Source organism: Caretta caretta, chromosome 13, assembly GCF_965140235.1.
Source record: "Caretta caretta isolate rCarCar2 chromosome 13, rCarCar1.hap1, whole genome shotgun sequence".
NCBI lineage: Eukaryota > Metazoa > Chordata > Testudines > Cheloniidae > Caretta > Caretta caretta.
In genome coordinates, this window is record NC_134218.1 from 22,680,321 (window position 1) to 22,694,484 (window position 14,164).

Consider the following 14,164-nt stretch of genomic DNA (forward strand, 5'->3'; position numbering starts at 1 on the left):
TTTTTCTTGAGTTACCTGTGCAGATGCCATACCATGGCAAGCACAGAGCCTGCTCAGCTAACCATCACCGTATGTCTCCTGGGTGCTGGCAGACGCAGTACTGCATTGCCTTTTAGCAGCAGACAGTGCGGTATGACTGGTAGCCGTCGTGGACGTAGTCCTGGGTGCTCTTTTAACTGGGCACCTGGGCAAACATGGGAGTGACTCAGCCAGGTCATTTCCCTTGTTTTGTCTCACGGCGATTGAGTCCTACCAGCAGTGCACTGTCTTTTCATCTGCAGCTAGCAGAAGACAATGGCCAGTAGTCATACTGCACCGTCTTCTGCCGAGCACTCAGGAGATGACGATGGCTAGCTGTTGTACTGCACAGTCTGCTGCCAGCAAGATGTATAAAGATAGATGAAGTGGCTCAAAACAAGAAATAGACCAGATTTGTTTTGTATTCATTTTCTCCTCCCTCCCTCCCTCTGTGAAATCAACAGCCTTCTAAACCCAGTTTTGAGTTCTATCCTTGAGGTTTTGAGTTCTATCCTTGAGGGGGCCATTCAGTTTCTCGCAAAGCCACCCCTTTGTTGATTTTAATTCCCTGTAAGCCAACACTGAAAGCCATGTCGTCAGTCGCCCCTCCCTCTGTCAGGGCAACGGCAGACAATCGTTCCGCGCCTTTTTTCTGTGCAGACGCCATACCACAGCAAGCATGGAGCCCGCTCAGATCACTTTGGCAATTAGGAACACATTAAACACCACATGCATTATCCAGCTGTATATGCAGCACCAGAACCTGGCAAAGTGATACCGGGCAAGTAGGCGATGTCAGCGCGGTGACGAGAGTGATGAGGACATGGACACAGACTTCTCTCAAAGCACGGGCCCTGGCAATGTGGGCATCATGGTGCTAATGGGGCAGGCTCATGCGGTGGAACGCCGATTCTGGAAACAAGCACAGACTGGTGGGACTGCATAGTGTTGCAGGTCTGGGATGATTCCCAGTGGCTGCGAAACTTTCGCATGAGTAAGGGCACTTTCATGGAACTTTGTGACTTGCTTTCCCCTGCCCTGAGGCACAAGAATACCAAGATGAGAGCAGCCCTCACAGTTGAGAAGCAAGTGGCAATAGCCTTGTGGAAGCTTGCAACGCCAGACAGCTACCAGTCAGTCGGGAATCAACTTGGAGTGGGCAAATCTACTGTGGGGGCTGCTGTGATGCAAGTAGCCAACGCAATCAAAGATCTGCTGATATCAAGGGTAGTGACCCTGGGAAATGTGCAGGTCATAGTGGATGGCTTTGTTGCAATGGGATTCCCTAACTGTGGTGGGGCCATAGACGGAACCCATATCCCTATCTTGGCACCGGAGCACCAAGCCGGCGAGTACATAAACCGCAAGGGGTACTTTTCAATAGTGCTGCAAGTACTGGTGGATCATAAGGGACGTTTCACCAACATCAACGTGGGATGGCCGGAAAAGGTACTCGCATCTTCAGGAACTCTGGTCTGTTTCAAAAGCTGCAGGAAGGGACTTTATTCCCAGACCAGAAAATAACCATTGGGGATGTTGAAATGTCTTAGTTATCCTTGGGAACCCAGCCTACCCCTTAATGCCATGGCTCATGAAGCCATACACAGGCAGCCTGGACAGTAGTCAGGAGCTGTTCAACTACAGGCTTAGCAAGTGCAGAATGGTGGTAGAATGTGCATTTGGACGTTTACAAGCACGCTGGCGCAGTTTACTGACTCGGTTAGACCTCAGCGAAACCAATATTCCCACTGTTATTACTGCTTGCTGTGCGCTCCACAATATCTGTGAGAGTAAGGGGGAAGACGTTTATGGTGGGGTGGGAGGTTGAAGCAAATTGCCTGGCTGCTGGTTACACACAGCCAGACACCAGTGTGGTTAGAAGAGCACAGGAGGGTGCAGTACGCATCAGAGAAGCTTTGAAAACCAGTTTCATGACTGGTCAGGCTACGGTTTGAAAGTTCTGTTTGTTTCTCCTTGATGAAACCCCCCACCCCTTGGTTCACTCTGCTTCCCTGTAAGCTAACCACCCTCCCCTCCTCCCTTCGATCACCACTTGCAGAGGCAATAATGTCATTGTTGCTTCACATTCATGCATTCTTTATTAATTCATCACACAAATAGGGGGATAACTACCAAGGTAGCCCAGGCGGGGTGGTGGAGGAGGGAAGGACAAGGCCACAGAGCACTTTAAAAGTTTAAAAATTATTGAATGCCAGCCTTCTGTTGCTTGGGCAATCCTCTGGGGTGGAGTGGCTGGGTGGCCGGAGGCCCCCCACCGCGTTCTTGGGCATCTGGGTGAGGAGGCTATGGAACTTGGGAAGGAGGGCAGTTGGTTACACAGGGGCTGTAGCGGAAGTCTGTGCTCTTGCTGCCTTTTCTGCAGCTCAACCATACGCTGGAGCATATTAGTTTGATCCTCCAGCAACCTCAGCATTGAATCCTGCCTCCTCTCATCACGCTGCCACCTTTCAGCTTCAGCCCTCTCTTCAGCCCGCCACCTCTCCTCCCGGTCATTTTGTGCTTTCCTGCACTTTGACATCGTCTGCCTCCACGCATTCGTCTGTGCTCTGTCAGTGTGGGAGGACAGCATGAGCTCAGAGAGCATTTCATCGCGAGTGCGTTTTTTTTGTCCTTCTAATCTTTGCTAGCCTCTGGGAAGGAGAAGATCCTGTGATCCTTGAAACACATGCAGCTGGTGGAGAAAAAAATGGGGGACACTGGTATGTAAAAGGACACATTTTATAGAACAATGGGTACACTCTTTCACAGTAAACCTTGCTGTTAATGTTACATACATAGCACGTGTGCTTTTGTTCCAAGGTTGCATTTTGCCTCCCCCCAGCGCATGGCTAGCCCCTCACCCCTCACTCCTCCCCATGGCTAACAGCGGGGAACATTTCTGTTCAGCCACAGGCAAACAGCCCAGCAGGAATGGGCACCTCTGAATGACCCCTTAAGAAAAGCACCCTATTTCAACCAGGTGACCATGAATGATATCACTCTCTTGATAAATTGGTTAGTCTCTAAGGTGCTACAAGTACTCCTTTTCTTTTTGCGAATACAGACTAACACGGCTGTTACTCTGAAACAGAGAGATAAAGAACAGATGTTTGAATGCCAGCAAACATACACTGCAATGCTTTGTTCTACAATGATTCCCGAGTACATGCTACTGGCCTGGAGTGGTAAAGTGTCCTACCATGGTGGATGGAATAATGCTGCCCTCCCCAGAAACCTTTTGCAAAGGCTTTGGGAGTATATCCAGGAAAGCCATGAATGCCAGGGCAAATCAATCATTAAACATGTTTGCTTTTAAACCATGTATAGTATTTTAAAAAGGTAACTCACCGGAGGTCCCTTCTCCACCTGGCGGGTCCGGGAGGCAGCCTTGGGTGGGTTCAGGGGGTACTGGCTCCAGGTCCAGGGTGAGAAACAGTTCCTGGCTGTCGGGAAAACTGGTTTCTCTGCTTGCAGGTTGTGAGCTATCATCTTCCTCGTCCCCAAAACCTGCTTCCATGTTGCCTCCATCTCCATTGAAGGAGTCAAACAACACGGCTGGGGTAGTGGTGGCTGAACCCTCTAAAATGGCATGCAGCTCATCATAGAAGTGGCATGTTTTGGGCTCTGATCTGGAGCGGCCGTTCGCCTCTCTGGTAGGCTTGCCTCAGCTCCTTAAGTTTCATGCGACACTGCTTCGGGTCCTTGTTATGGCCTCTGTCCTTCATGCCCTGGGAGATTTTGACAAATGTTTTGGCATTTCGAAAACTGGAATGTAGTTCTGATAGCATGGATTCCTCTCCCCATACAGCGATCAGATCTCGTACCTCCCATTCAGTCCATGCTGGAGCTCTTTTGTGATTCTGGGACTCCATCGTGGTCACCTCTGCTGATGAGCTCTGCATGGTCACCTGCAGCTTGCCACACTGGCCAAACAGGAAATTGAAATTCAAAAGTTTGCGGGTCTTTTCCTGTCTACCTCACCAGTACATCTGAGTTGAGAATGCTATCCAGAGCGGTGACAATGGAGCACTCTGGGATAGCTCCCGGAGGCCAATACCGTCTAATTGCGTCCACAGTACCCCAAATTCGACCCAGCAAGGCCGATTTCAGTGCTAATCCCCTTGTTGGGGGTGGAGTAAGGAAATCGATTTTAAGAGCCCTTTAAGTCAAAAAAAGGGCTTTGTCGTGTGGATTAAATCGATTTAACGCTGCTAAATTTGACCTCAACTCCTAGTGTAGACCAGGGCTAAGTGTTATAAACTCATCTGTTGTAAATGCAGATGAATTCTTTGTGCACACAATTTGTATAATCCCTTTTACAATCTTACTATGTTATTTGACTCTGTTTTGTGGCAATGAACTCCCCAGATTGGGTGCTCTGTAGCAGACTGTGCCTGAAAAAATAGTTTATTTGTTTGTGGGAGGATTACTCCTTGTAGACAGATCTTCCAGTGGCACAGAGACAGTGGAACAGCTCCCATGCCTCGTCCTCTTGTGTTCAGGGTAAATATCGTAGGAATGGCTTTTGAGTTGAAAAACATGGTCCTTTGCTTGAATTGTGGGGGAGAACAATGCCCCAACACTGCCCTGCAACACATGCACCAAGGTAACACTAGATAAGGCTATCACGAAAATATTATTTGGTCTTTGGATATATGGTCTAGTATTTCCCGCTGCTGAACTGCTCAATACTTCACGTTTACTTGGCATTCTGCATCATCTTCTACTGCTGCCGTCCTAGCTCCCCATACACAGGTTAGGCAACATGTCTCAACCCTGAACTGAAATACCCTCAGGTAGTCTAGTAGTCCTCCCTTTACTTTTGCCCCACAGTCTACCATTACACTTGGATGTTGGCCTTCAACATCAACCTTGCTATTCTACCTCTACGTTCTGATCACTCTGCTAACAAAACCTTACTTTGAACCTGTAGAAACCTCCTGCTATTTCAAATCCAGGGCTCCTCTGAATATAGAAACTCACTTCAAATGGTGTAGTGGCTGGGTTTAACATATTTGTGCCTTTCATTTTGACTTTCAGGACACATCTATGTAGCTATCTAATATTTCTGGCTTTATTCATCTAGTCCCTGTCCTATAGAATCTAAGCTGAAGTAGCATAGTGTGATTCTTCCCCCACCCTCCTTCCCTGCCACCTCTTTCCTTGAAACCAACGGGGAAGTCAAAACATCTCAACTTCAGTCCCAGTGCTGAAGATTTTTAAGTACCAGCCAGCAAGCCAGGGCCACTGGTTCCAAATGCTGTTAGTGGCTGTACCTCTCGTTGGATAGGAATTGGAAAAACCAGAAGTAACAAAGCTTGATTGGTGTAAAACTCAACAGGAGTAATACCATCAGACAGAGCTGGTTCAGCCAGCCCTCATCAGAAATACAAGATTCTGCAAGTTTCCAACAACTATTGTGCTGATATAAATCTGCTTTTGGCAGTTAGGAATTGCTCTGTTCTTGGATAGTCATTTTACGTTTGCAATAAGCTTCAACTCTGCAGTGGTTGCGGGGCTGGGAAGAGGGCCAATGCCGTCATGAGGAGGGTTCAGTTTGATTTTCAGAGCTCTAACGGTGCCGGGGGGTGCAGTTAGTTAGGGCAGTATTAATCATCAACCAGTTTTCTGAAAACAAACTGGGATTTTTGCCACATGAGCTCGGGTGTATTAACAAAAGGGGAGCCTTTGATTTTGAGGGAGCTGTTTCTGTTTAACGATGCCCAAAGTTCCAAGACAAGGAGGGCTAATTTTGCTTTCAGTAGTATCATAGAGACCTTTTTGGTGGGGGCTAACAGGCTCCCACATTTGTGCTCTCACAAGCAGTCACATTTCACTAAGCAGGAGGCAGTCAGAATTGCCAGTTTTAATTAAGGACGCTAAGTCCTGAAGGCGATTGATACAGCCTGTCTGTGGCAAGAGGTGCCGCCCAGCATCTGAACTTCCAATGCACCATGCCCAACACAACGCCTGCCGCTTCCTTTTAGTGAGAAGCCATTTGGAACATCTCTGCTATTCCCTCCCTCCCTCCCCCACCGCTCCCCCCCGCCCAAGTGATGATCTTGATGGATGGGAAAGGTCCTGAATGTGGCAACCATGAGATACACAAACACACTGCTCAGTGAGCTTAAGCCTGCGATGTCTATGCAGTAGAGCTAATGTTGTGGTCTATTGTTAAAGGAGATTGCTTTTCAACAGGCTGACAGGGTGCAGCTGTTAGGCTCTTTGGAAGCTGTTCTGTTTCCTCTCGGATACAGAGTCCCGAGGGAACTCCAGCGCAGTGATCTGACATCGATAGCTGTGCAGACTTGAGGGCAAGCAACATGCTTTCCAATTAATGGAGATTTGCATGTAATTATGACAAATGTGTCCATCTATTGTCAGTGACATCAATGCAGCAGAAGCAATAAGAACACATTGGACAGGAGACTGTCAATGTTAGCTAGGATGATGGATGGTAATGGCTGCTGGACAGTAGCTGAAGAACGCAGTAGGACTGGGGTGGGGAGAGGGGAAAGTGGGAGGTAAGGAGGGAGACAGCAGCCTTTCAGTTCGAGAGCCGCTGTCTTCACATCCAGTCGAGGTCAGGCTATCAAAAAGAAAACTAAACTAAAAACCAGCCAACCCAAGGGGGTGGCAGCTTTGGGGAACAGTGCAGTAATCATTCACCTCTGGCAATCTAGACTCATGTCTTGGTTTAATTTGCAGATGAAATGGGCCAAATGCCATGCTGGTGTAACACTGCACCAGGGAAGAATTTAGCCCCATGGTTTAGTTTATTCCCAGCAGATGTGTGTGTGGTAGGTTATTCTTAACTCCTGGGTTCATGAATGGTAGTCTGTACTCAAACCACTGATACGTCTGCAACTAGCTCCACCATCAACTTTTCAGTTGAGGTTTATTAGTAGTATCACAATAGTGCCTAGAGACCCTATCCAAGATCAAGCCTGCATCAAACTGTGCACACCATAGAAAGACATGCCCCATCCCAAAGAGCTTACACTCTAAATTGACAAATCAGAACAAAGGTATGCTGTGGTAGGGGGTGGGGCGGGAGAAGAGCAGGGAAACAGAGGCAGAAAGAAGTGTGTGACTTGCCCAAGGCCACCCAGCAGGTCAGTGTCAGAGCCAAGAAGAGAATGAAGATCTCCTGGGTCCCAGGCCAGAGCCAGAGCCACCAGTCAGCGTATCACCTATATTTATTCCCACACAAAAAACATGTGAAAGTGGAGTTAACACTGAGTACACACACACACACCCCCCCCAGTAGGGTAAAATACATGACAGGGCTATTAAAGTTATTTTAAATAAGCATTATAAATCTAGAAAATTCAGAATTAAGATGAAACTAAAAAGAAATCCAGTTATGTTATAACATGGATATACACATAGTTAATGCACCCAAACAACCTTAATTCTGCCCAAACAACCTTAACAACAAGTGATGCAGTTAATTGACCAGTTGATGATGATTAGAACCAAAATCCTTAAAATGCCTTAGATTAACTGATTTTTAATGAAATAGAGAAATTTCTCTATCTTCTCTCTGTCCATTTCTCCCCCTCCCAATCCCAGCAGATTTGATTCCAAACTTTTTGGCTTAGTTCCATCTCTACTGGTAACTTTTAGATTGTTTTTGCATCATATATGCATGTTTCACAGTGAGACCAAAATCAGCCTGGGTGCTTATTGCTCACAGTCAAGACAGCAGGCAGAAAACCCAAGAACAAACATTGCCCCAAAGCTGCCAATGCTTTGGCCTGAAAAATCTGTTAATCAGCCACTCCCAACCTGGACCATATTTTAATTGTTGGTTGGAGGGTCTACAGCCCATCCAAAAGCACACAAGCCATACAGACTCTCCCCCTCACCTCCCCCCCCACACACGCACACACCCTGCTGCTCAGAGGACTTCCAAAAAAGTAATCTAGGCATGTCATCAGTTGGCCACAAAAATCATACATGATTCTAGTAAACTCTAAGTAGTTATTTTATCAATCATACTGTGAAAGGAGAAGCATGTGTGGGTGTGCGCACACAAGGGAATTAAGACCAATACTCACCCTCAAGTGTCTGGTGGAGAAACTGATATTTCTATTCCAATGTTTCTGTTGCTGCCTTGATTAAAAGTAGAGATGCGACCAAGCTAAAAATCCAGAGCCAAACGCCTTTGGGATATTGGGAATCTGTTGTGCATCCAGCTCCAAATATCACCTCTATCTGTACAGACAGTGGATCCAAACCCCGTTTTTCTGAACATCCACAAGCTTTTTGTGGGAAGGGGTTTGAAAATCTGGATCTAGATCTGAAATTTGCAGCTTAGGCCCATCACCCGTTAAAAGGCAGAGTAAAGAAATCCATCCTGGAGTCCCTCTGGGCATTTCATAAAAGCCCTAAATTGTTGCTAATCTTCACTTCCCCTTGGTTTTTACCTGCACCAGACTCCAGTTTTACAGTCTAATTAATTGAAATGCCCTGCAGAGCAGCAGCCTTACCTGCTGTTGACACCTTGGGGGGCAGTGATCTTGGAGGAGACAATTTTGCCAACAACAAGCACAGCAGGGATAGAGGCAAGAGCCTTCAAAGTATTACTAAGACTGCATTACTAAGAATGCAAATGTCTCAGGACTGTTTTATTCCTGTGACAGTTTGCTGGCAACAGATTAGACCAGTGGTTCTCAAACTTTTGTATTCATGACCCCTTTCACACAGCAAGCCTCTGAGTATGGATCCCCCCCTTAAATATATAAAAAATGTGGTTTTAATTTGTAATACTATTATAAATGCTGGAGGCAAAGCAGGGTTTGGGAGTGGTGGCTGACAGCTCGCGACCCCTCATGTAATAACCTCGCAACCCCCTGAGGGGTCACGACCCCCAGTTTGAGAGCCCCTGGATTATACATTGTGAGTCTATGATGAAGCTGTATGCACAGTAAAAACAAAACCACTAACTTCACTGCACCAATGTTATTTCCTCCTTCACAGGCCTTTTATATCAATGGGGTTTCATATTTTCAAGAGGGTATGAGAACTTTTTGAAAAATACTTTGGGGTAATATACATCTTCATTTAACAGACTCTCTGGCAAGCCCCAGCCTCTCGAGTTACCATTTTATCTGCTATAAGTCCTGTGGCTGCTCAGGCTTGTGCTGGAGTCCATTTTGGGCCAAGCTCAGGATAGAGGAAGTCAAAATAGTGGCTTAGAACCACCTTTGCTAAGTTTTCTGAACACCAGGATGTTTCAGTCGCAGGCTGCTTAAAGATTCCACTAACGTAAACAATCCCTTAATTCAGCATCTGGTGAACACAAGAGCAGCACCAATCTGAAAACTTTTCAAGTTGAACTTCCAGCAGAGTTTGGGTGAAGATGGGGAGGAGTCAAGGAAGAACTTGAATAATATTAATCAGTACAGTTCAACAGCTGCAATATCAGCCCAGGCAGTTTAGGATGATTAATGTCACTTTATAAGGCTGGTTTGTTTTTGCTGATGACGTCTTATAAAATGCATAGACTGGAGGGGCAGTCTGATTGGCCAATAGCAGTACGAAGTCCTGTATATAAGGGCCCAGTCTTGCTCCCATTGAAGTCAATGACAAAACTCCCATTGTCTTCAGTGGTGGTATATATTAGGCCCCAAGTCTTGGTGACCACATGGTTTGGAATTCTGCCATAATGCGTTCCTTACAATCATATGCTTTGGAGAACACCCACGCACAAATAATATACATTGTGAGATAGGGCCAACTCCTGCTCTGCCAATGAACTTACAGCACAATTCTCCCAATTATGGCTTGGTGTTAACCTTAGCATCAAATGGTTTTGTCACAAACAATAATTTATTCATAAATGCTAACTTAGTCCAGAACAACCAGCAAAAGGAACGTAAAGGGTAGCAGTACAACCCCATCTCATTGTATGATCTAGCTTTCCAGCTGTGAAGAGGAAACCACTCTTGAATTTCCAGGATTGCCTTTAAATAAAAGCCACACTAAAATGATATTACAATATGAAATTGTTTCTCTGCTTATCTATTCCCTCAGCGGTTGCTCAGGTCTTCCCGGCTAGAAGAGTTCCATATACATTCAGAACATCAATCTAATCTGCCCTTAGAGCTATAGATTTATCAGCACCATCTCTGTTTCATTCTATTGAATGCCTTCAGAAATCTGCCCAATAAGTCTATCGTCTCCACTACTTCTATCCGTCCTCTAGCTTCAGTGTCAGCTCATCTATTGATCTGAAAGAAGAGCTGGTCTTCCACTCTACTAGCTCTCTCACCTCACTTCACGTTATAGATGTGTTCTTAATTGGCCCTGGAACTTTAGTGGTAATGCATGAGACTTCTCCCAAGTAGTATTCCCCTTCATAGCCCAGATGCAGCTAAAAATCTATGAAGTGGAGGATCTGGAAGGAAAACAGAAAAGTGAAAGAGTAAGTTTTCCTCATGGAGCTTGCATTATTGTTTATTTAGACTGGGATTTTTCAAAGGAGCCTAAGAGAGTGAGGCACTCAATTGCCATTGAAAAATCAATGGGAATTGGGCACTTACCTAAGATCCCCTCTTTGAAAACCTCAGCATTATACAATCAGGTTGCTTCCATCCCTTCATTAATCTGTGGTGACATAGGTCAGAAATATTTCCTCTTTGAAAATATATGGTTTCCTCCTCTAACCATTTTTTAAAACTACACCAGTAAAATAAGCCCTTAAAACTCACTTCCACCGTGACATCTACAGAAAAACTACCCTCATATAATGGCTAGACAAATGGTGAGCTCTGATCGCTGCTACTGGTTAGCAGCGTGCACAATTGATAGCCAGTCAATGGTAAACTTCCTATGATTGTGTCCTTGCTTTCCCTCTACACCTGACTGCTTGTTTGTTTCACCAACCTGTTACATCTTATTTCTTTAGATTTTAAGCTCAGTTAAAGTGTGTATGTGGGACACTGAGCTGGTCAAGGCCTTTAGGTACTAATTCAATTACTGTTAACAATAATTATCCCTAAATCAAGCATGGACCAAGAAGTCATTTAACTGATGGCCCAAGATGCATCCAGCAAATCCAATGATTTGCATATAACATTGGCAGGAAGAAGCCATTTCTTTTAGCTCAGCACTAGCACTGAGGGAAACTAATTCTTTAGGTTAAATTTTTGAAAGAAAAAACAGGAAAGCTTTATAGGATTTGGGGCAAGAGAAGAAAGAAGAGGCACTGTGCAAACTTGAAAGAATTTTGTGAAATTTTTCACTAGCATGCATGCATATTTTATAGATAAAATATATAAATTAGGTCTGTCGATTAATCTAAGGCTGTTGATTAATCGCAGTTAACTCATGCAATTAACTCAAAAAAATTAATCACAATTAAAAAAATTAATCGCGGTTTTAATCGCACGGTTAAACAATAGAATACCAATTGAAATTTATTATATACTTTTGGATGTTTTTCTACATTTTCAAATATATTGAGTTAAATTACAACACAGAATACAAAGTGTACACTGCTCACTTTATATTATTTTTTATTACAAATATTTGCATTGTAAAAATGATAAACAAAAGAAACAGTATTTTTCAATTCACCTCATACAAGTACTGTAGTGCAATCCCTTTATTGTGAAAGTGTAACTTACAAATGTAGATTTTTTTTGTTACATAACTGCACTCAAAAAAACAAAACAATACAAAACTGTAGAGCCTATAAGTCCACTCAGTCCTACTTCTCATTCAGCCAATTGCTAAGACAAACGAGTTTGTTTACATTTATGGGAGATAATGCTGCCCAATTCTTATTTACAATGTCACCAGAAAGTGAGAACAGGCATTCGCATGGGGCTTTTTTAGCCAGCATTACAACGCATCTATGTGCCAGATAGGCTAAACATTCGTATGTCCCTCTGTGCTTCATCCACCATTCCAGAGGACGTGCTTCCATGCTGATGATGCTAGTTAAAAAAATAATGCATTAATTAAATTTGTGACTGAACTCTTTTGGGGAGAATTTTATGTCTCCTGCTCTGTTTTAGCCACATTCTGCCATATATTTCATGTTATAGCAGTCTAGGATGATGAGTCAGCACATGTTGTTCATTTTAAGAACACTTTCACTGCAGATTTGACAAAACGCAAAGAAAGTACCAATGTGAGATTTCTAAAGAGAGCTACAGCACTCGACCCAAGGTTTAAGAATCTGAAGTACCTTCCAAAATCTGAAAGGGATGAGGTGTGGCACATGTTTTCAGAAGTCTTAAAAGAGCAGCACTCTGAACTACCAAAAAAGAAAATCAACCTTATGCTGGTGACATTTGACTCAGATGATGAAAATGAACATGCATCGGTCCGCACTGCTTTGGATTATTATCGAGAAGAACCTGCATCAGCATGGACATAATGACATAACTTTGGTGCATAAAGTTTTACATTGTTTTTATGTTTAAAATTTTTAAAGCAGGTTTTTTGTACATAATTCTACATTTGTAAGTTCAATTTTCATGATAAAGATTGCACTACAGTACTTGTAATAGGTCAATTGAAAAATGCTATTTCTTTTGTTTTTTACAGTGCAAATATTTGTAATACAAAATATAAAGTGAACACTGTACACTTTGTATTCTGTGTTATAATTGAAATCAACATTCGAAAATGTGGAAAACATCCACAAATACTTATAAAAATGGTATTCTATTATTAAGAGTGCAATTAATCACGATTAATTTTTTTAATTGCTTGACAGCCCTAATATATATATTTCTAAAGAGCACAGAGCAGAAGTGAGGTTTGTCCTTTGCTTGCTTCTCTTGCTCTTCAGTGAAGTCAATGGTTATAGAAACTGACACAGCATCACACTGAATTGATCCTAGCTACAGATATATGATTCCCACTTAATGGTCATCTTTCAGATATTGCTCTGTGTTGATAATGGGGAAATGACTGATGGAACCAAAAGACAAGCAAATAGGCTTAAACACTCTTTCTGATTGCCCAAAAAAAAAAAAAAAAACAAAAAAAACGCTATCCTGTTCTGCTTTGGTTTTTTTGAAGCAGAACTTATCAAGTTATTGGATTTTCCCTGATTTGGCACAATTTAGAGACATTTACAATTTGAGATCTGTGGGCCAAACGTTCGATGGTGGATTTTGCCTCAGCAAACACAGTATGAAGACAGATTTAACCTCCCAGAAACACTCCTTCTTTGCATGCAAACTGATAACTGTGCTTGCAGACAAGTACTTAGACATGCAGTTACCTGGACAATCTGTTGTGCTTACTTCTAGAAAAGTTCAGGCCCTTAGTTATGCCCCACAGTGTTTATAGGGTTTTTTAAAAAAGAGAGAGAGAGAGATTGTAAGACACTCAGAGCTCTAGATAAACCTTCTTAATAAAAGTAAACAATGTGATTTAATTATGGCACCAACCTTATTCATATTCAAGAAAACAATCAATTTCTGGTTTTAAATCCAACTGGGAACACTTTTGTTTTCGGTGCTTTTCACTGCTGAATTGCAAAGAATCCTGCAATTTATTGTTAAATCTACTGCAGTATTAAGTGTAGTCTATACCTCTAAGATTTAAGAGTAAAAACTGGTTAGGGGTATGTTTTTATTTTACTGAAGAGGTGATTTACACAGGTATCATTATTCCCCTTTCCATAGAGAAACAGCTATACTTTTCACAGGTATATAAATCACCTTTATACAGATTCTGCATCCACACTAGGGGGTTATACTTCTTTAACTACAGCCATATAATCAAAGCAGTTCAACTTTCTAATGTAGACAAGACTAGAGCTGTGTGAATACTTGATTCTTTTTTGGTTTGGTGACTAAACTGAAAAAAAAATATCCCCTTGATTTCAGGTCAAAAAAGTTTTTTTTTTATTTCAGACACTAGGTAATCACTACTAATTATTAATTAACTATTAATAATAATAATAAAAGCAAAGGGAATTTGGAAACCCCAGTCACAAGAGGAAGAGGTGATGGTAGCCACCTTTATATCCTATAGGATATAATGCTCCCCTGGGGGGAAGAGACCTGGGTTCCAGTCCTTATTCTGACTGATTCAAAGCGGGGCTCTGAAAACTTGGGTCTCCCACACTGCAGGTGAGTGCCCTAACTGCTGGGCTATGGGGTATTCTGGGAAC

General features: G+C 43.3%; 1 long non-coding RNA gene across 2 annotated transcripts in view; it reads right to left on the reverse strand.

The window, feature by feature from the left end:
* The window catches only part of LOC142068731 (uncharacterized), a 69,290-nt gene extending 55,476 nt beyond the window's left edge, over nucleotides 1–13,814 (reverse strand). The window contains exons 1-3 of one of the 2 annotated variants that reach the window (XR_012664636.1): nucleotides 13,268–13,814; nucleotides 10,298–10,423; nucleotides 3,367–3,941 (exon numbers count right to left, since the gene is read on the reverse strand). This is a non-coding gene — a long non-coding RNA (uncharacterized LOC142068731). The remainder of the gene's footprint in view (nucleotides 1–3,366; nucleotides 3,942–10,297; nucleotides 10,424–13,267) is intronic. The other variant, XR_012664637.1, reaches the window with a different exon arrangement.
* Nucleotides 13,815–14,164: the final 350 nt, after the last annotated feature.